The 5,323-nt window shown below is 40.1% G+C and overlaps 1 pseudogene; it reads right to left on the reverse strand.

Annotated features, from left to right (window-relative positions):
* Positions 1-1,120: 1,120 nt before the first annotated feature.
* Positions 1,121-2,089, reverse strand: LOC146867915 (borealin pseudogene; annotated as a pseudogene).
* Positions 2,090-5,323: the final 3,234 nt, after the last annotated feature.

Here is a 5,323-nt window from a genome sequence, read left to right on the forward strand (position 1 = left end):
TATGAATTTATTGTGGTGCTTCCGTCCGCCAAACTGTATATGGCCAATATCCTCCCTTTATGACGTATTATGGTCAATTGATCAGTTGGTAATACAGACTATGCTATTGTTCCTTCCAACATGTTGAGACATAGATGCATTTTTTTAATAACAACCTGAGGAACCTATACTTTAGGTCAATCCTAAATATTTGGAGATCTTGGGGGATAGGAAAGACTTTGCAATACTCAGTTTGATGTAACAAAAATGTATTAGCTTATCAATCATGTACAGGTTAGATGAACCAAGAGTATTTAAAGAGGCATGGTAGAAGCTAGGTCAAGCCAAATGGAGTGTTTATTTTCAGTTATTTTGTTTAACCCTTTCGCTGCTATGCCTTTTCCCCCGTGCTAAACCTTTTTTAGCGATTTGGGGTAGTTCATGCTTAGGCCCTTATAACTTTTTGTCCACATAAGGTATCCATACCAAATTTGCAATCTATTTTCCAACACCCTGGGGATTCTAAAGGTATACAGGGTTTGGGGATTCCCCTGGAGGGGACCCAGAAATTAGCCAAAATACACCTAAATTGTGTTTGTTTTTTGGGGAACAACTGCTGCAGAAGAATCATCTGTTTTTATTACTGCAAATGTCATCAATAAAGGGTTTGCGGTGCTAAAATCACCATCTTCTCAGCTTTCTGGAACAGGCAGACTTGAATCTTTGAGTAACCAGTTTTATTTGAAATCATTACAGTTCGCGTGTAGCAGGAGTTCCGGGGAATCCAGAAGTGCAAGAGGCAGAACCGTAGCAGTTACACGTGACGTCTCTGTCTGGGAGGGCGCGCGTCAAAGGCTGTGCGCGTGAAATGGATCACTTGTAAGATTCCTGTGCGAGTAAGCAGGGATAAAATAGATGGCGGTCACGCAAAGAGGCAATTAAAATCTCTAAAACCTCAAAACAGAGACAAGCCGCCAATTATTTAATCTCTCTGTAATCCACCATGGCAAAACAAAAAGAAAAGTTCAAAACCAGCAGCAATTCTGGGCCCTTAAAAACATAATTACTGTAAACAAAATTACAAAGAGAAGTTGGTTAAAACCACACGACAGAAAACCCGCAAGACAGAAAAACATTAAAAAAAAAAAAACAGTCCTCAGCTCTTGTTCTTTATTTTGCCAGCAATTCTCGCAAGTCGACTTGCAAGCAACTGAATATTTTCACGAGTTTCTTCGTCCAGACGAGAAACATCCATAGTGTCCATTTCACTGGGCAAGAGACGAACAGTCTCTCCTCCTTTAACTGGAACGCTGATGTAAAGATTGTTGATATCAGCAAGGGGACTGCCAATTGCTGAAACACTGTACACCTGTTCTCTCACACCTGGAGTACGAAGTGCTGGCGTCCGAAAAAGTCTGGTATCAAATCTTGGTGTGACGATAGGCGTGACGCTCCATGTTGACATGTCAGCTAATTTGTTTCCTGGTGTAACAAGGTTTCTTTTACTTGTCCTTTTATTCGCACTCATGTTGTTCACAGATAGCACACTAAGATTCCTCGAAGGGGCTGGAACTTTTTTTGTCATTCCTTTAGCCTTTGTAAGCATTTTCTGATTACTTTTCTCAATTATATTTTCAATATCGTCTTCAATCGAATTAGATTTTTTCAGCCTTTTCACTTTTTTAGCAGACTTAAATGGCGTTCGAGCAGCCTTAGCTGCTAAAATATTTATTTCTTCAATGTCCAACTTTGCCTTCACAGCTTCATCCAGTGCACTTTGTCCTCCACCTTTTTCAAAGCATTCCAGCCAGTTCACTTCCCTCATTTTCACCGGCCATTTGAGGACCTCGATGTTGTAGAGACCATCCATTTCTTTATGCATTTTCATCTGATCTGCCTTCAGCTGCTCAATTATTGTTCTTACTTGACTGTCAAAATCCTTTAGGAAAGATACCAGCTTTTCATTTTTTACAGTGCGATTTTTTCGCCGATTTGTTGTCCTCTTCCTTCCGGGTGCCATGGTCAAATCACAAATACAACTACGCCAAAATCTGCTTGCAATTCAAATTCAAACTACCGCCGACTCCGCTCGACGCTCTGACGCCACACGCATCACGTGAATCAGTAAACCACATTTTTTACAGTTTTGGCATTTTACTGGGACATAGCCCATTTTTCATAATTTGTGTAGTTTCTACCTCCTTCCAGTTAGTGGTAGAAGTGGGTGTAAAACCCACAGTGGATCCAGGAAAACTATAGGTTTCTGTAAAGTAGACACAATTCTGAATTCAGCAAGGGATCGTATATGTGGATCTTTCAAGGTTATCCTTTAATAAGTAACTGTTGAAATAAAAAAATATTGAAATTGAGTTGGGAAAAAAAGCTAGCCATTTGTATCTACATTTTCATCTGTAACTTCTTCCAACTAGACATATTTTCGAAAGTAATATACCTTTACGTCCTCTGGACTCTTCTGGTTGCGTGGATATGTAGGGATTGCTGCATATGGCTTTGGTATACTTAGGCCCCCATATGAGCTTTTGGGGCAGAGGAGATTATCGTAGGTGTATGCAGGTAAGTGTAGGAAGTTCTTGACATATTTCTTTATTGTCTGATCCAGAATGATGAGAGTTTTTGCTTCTGTGTCTGCCATTTCCAATTCAATGACAATTTAGGAGCCAAATACTAGCACATGATTACAGCTTTTTGAGTGGGCTTGAGTGGTAAATTGTCAAGTTTTTTAGACCAATTTGTGAGAACCTTGTTTATTTTGTTGTTACTTGTATGGCCGGTGTGTGGCTCAAAGTATAATGCAAGGTATCTCTCACTGTCACCTGGATAAATGTTCTCAATATTTTGTTTTTCAAATTGCCATGGTTTGCAGTTATTCACCAGGATTATGTCTTCATGGTGATATATGAAGAAACCGTGGGTCTTTGTCACATTTAGTTTTAAATCTGTTGTTTTACTAATTTTTTCAATGATTTTCAGATTAGTACTTATTCCATTCCAGGTGTTGCTGAGTACTGCTACATCATCAGCAAAGGCTAGAGCGGTGATCTGCTCAGTAAAACCAACTGAGCCAAATGTGAAGCCCTTGATAGTTTTTTGAAGATCACATATTTGGAAATCCATGGCAATGTTAAACAAGCATTGGCATAGCCAATAGGTCTCGCCTTTGGGGCCTTATAAGTATTTAGTTATGCAGCACAATATCCTTCGTGCAACAACATCAACTGTTGCATGGCTAAACACTTATAAGGTCCCAAAGGCGAGACCTATTGGCCATGCCAATGCTTGTTAATAGAAATCTCTAAGTAGATATCCCGGACCTGATAAATTAGTTCATCTCCCGGGCTCCAGCTTCAGAAAACCAATCTTTCGCATTTCATTCAGGTTAAGGTAGTGGTTAACAGGTTTAAAGCACAGTGCTGCTGAAGTACTTTAAGTTACTATCTGTTTGAAGACTGCAGCAGTCAGGTGCGATGGGAAATAGGGATTGTGAACACAAGAGGCAACCACTCCAATTCAGAACACTTCCGTGAAATCTAAGTTGGTTGCACATTGCAACAGGGCCATGAAATTGTGCTCCTATTACAGTATCTTTTCTACATGTTTAGAACTTTTACAGAGCACATAAGAATGAAGCCAGTTCAGGAAACATTTGCTTTTCAGGAATCAAACAATTGAATAGAGGTTAAAAGCGGATGATGTCTTAAATTCTAGATTGTTGTCCTTTTCTAGAGACAGTCAGCTGGAAAAAGTGCCATAGAGCATTCCTTCACAAAATGCGGTCTGCTGAAGCGGTCTACACTGCAACTGGTGCATTTATTATTACGTCTTGGTTTAGAGGACGACTCCTCCCAGCACGCCCAGAACATTTTGATATTCTATACCATCAAAAAAAATTGAAATTTTTTTTCGAACTGGTGTGCGTGGTATATCACATATTGTACACTGCCATGATGACACAATGGTTTAAATGCTTGTAACCTGGCCTAATTTCAGCAAGGTAAAATCAGTCTTCCGTTCTTTCACGGTCAGTACACTCAGTTGCACCGTACTGCAGTGGCATTTAATTAGTACTTAGTAAACCTGAAGAGGTGTTGAAGGGCTTTACCAGACACGTAGAACAACCCCACTTAATTGGGTTCAAAGTAACATTTGCTATTTATAGCAGTTAGAAAAAGTGAAAGTGCAATATAATGGGCCAAAGGAATATGACATGGGGGCTTCTTCATTCTAAACATTGGATAGTTGCATGCATTGTTACACCAAAGGCTCTAAACCAAAGTGGCTGAACGTCAACTAGAGCAGTGTTCCCAGCCTTTCACCTCCCAGTATCCATGTTCAATCGCCCCCACTCAGGAAAGATTACCTTTCCCTATAAATAGGTAAAACTTGTTTAGTGATATTACCAACTATGACTTTCAGTAGTACTTTAAATTGTGCTGACGCCACAAAAGCAATAGCATATTGGTAGATTCAGAAATAGTTCGGTATTGTATAATGGTCAGCAAAAGTCTTCTGCACAATTATTTCAAAGTTTATCTTTCTGCTTCCCCCTGCTTGATCGAGAACTTTCACCTCAATGGGTAGAATGGCAGCCCACCTTCCTCCCCTTACAGCCTCCTGCCTGCAGGTTGGGCTATCTATCACACGTGGAACGGGCATTTAAAAGCCAACGTAGCCCTTGGTGTATCATGTTAGATCAAGTGGAAGTGATCTTCAAATATAAGTTCCCTAATAGTGGAGCTTGAGACACCGAAGCAGTGTAGCATTTTAACTGCCTAAGCCAGAAAGTAACAACTGCTGTAAGAAAAAACTGGAACGTAATGGGCGACCTGATACTGATACAGGCAGGTTTAACCCAGAGATGAATGACATTAATTATTCAAACTTTTTATAGTGAAACACAAAACGCTGTAAATCAGTTCATTCTTCTGCTAGAGCCGTACAATCAGCTGCATGTAATTTCCAAATTTTCAAAGGCAGAAGGAAAATATATTATGATGAACTGGCACGTATTTGGTATGTTGGCAGTTGATGAGGAATTTCTAAACTGCAGAGGTAAATGTTTCCATATATTAATAACCTCACTTTTTAAAATGATGTAGGGAAGCTTAGAGAGCCAGCCCAGCTGAGATGCGAAGGGGCAACTTCCTCGTGAGTATGCAGCCAACAAATTCCCTTGTAGGTGTGTACATAAAAACACATCAAAATAGAGAACCAAGGCAAGAGTGGGTAGAGAGGAGAATAAGGAAAAAGAAGCACAAGAGCGAGGGACCAACAAGGACGGCGGGCAGAGATGCATATGAGGGAGACAACAACAGCTATGCAAAGG

Source organism: Triturus cristatus, chromosome 1_2, assembly GCF_964204655.1.
Source record: "Triturus cristatus chromosome 1_2, aTriCri1.1, whole genome shotgun sequence".
NCBI lineage: Eukaryota > Metazoa > Chordata > Amphibia > Caudata > Salamandridae > Triturus > Triturus cristatus.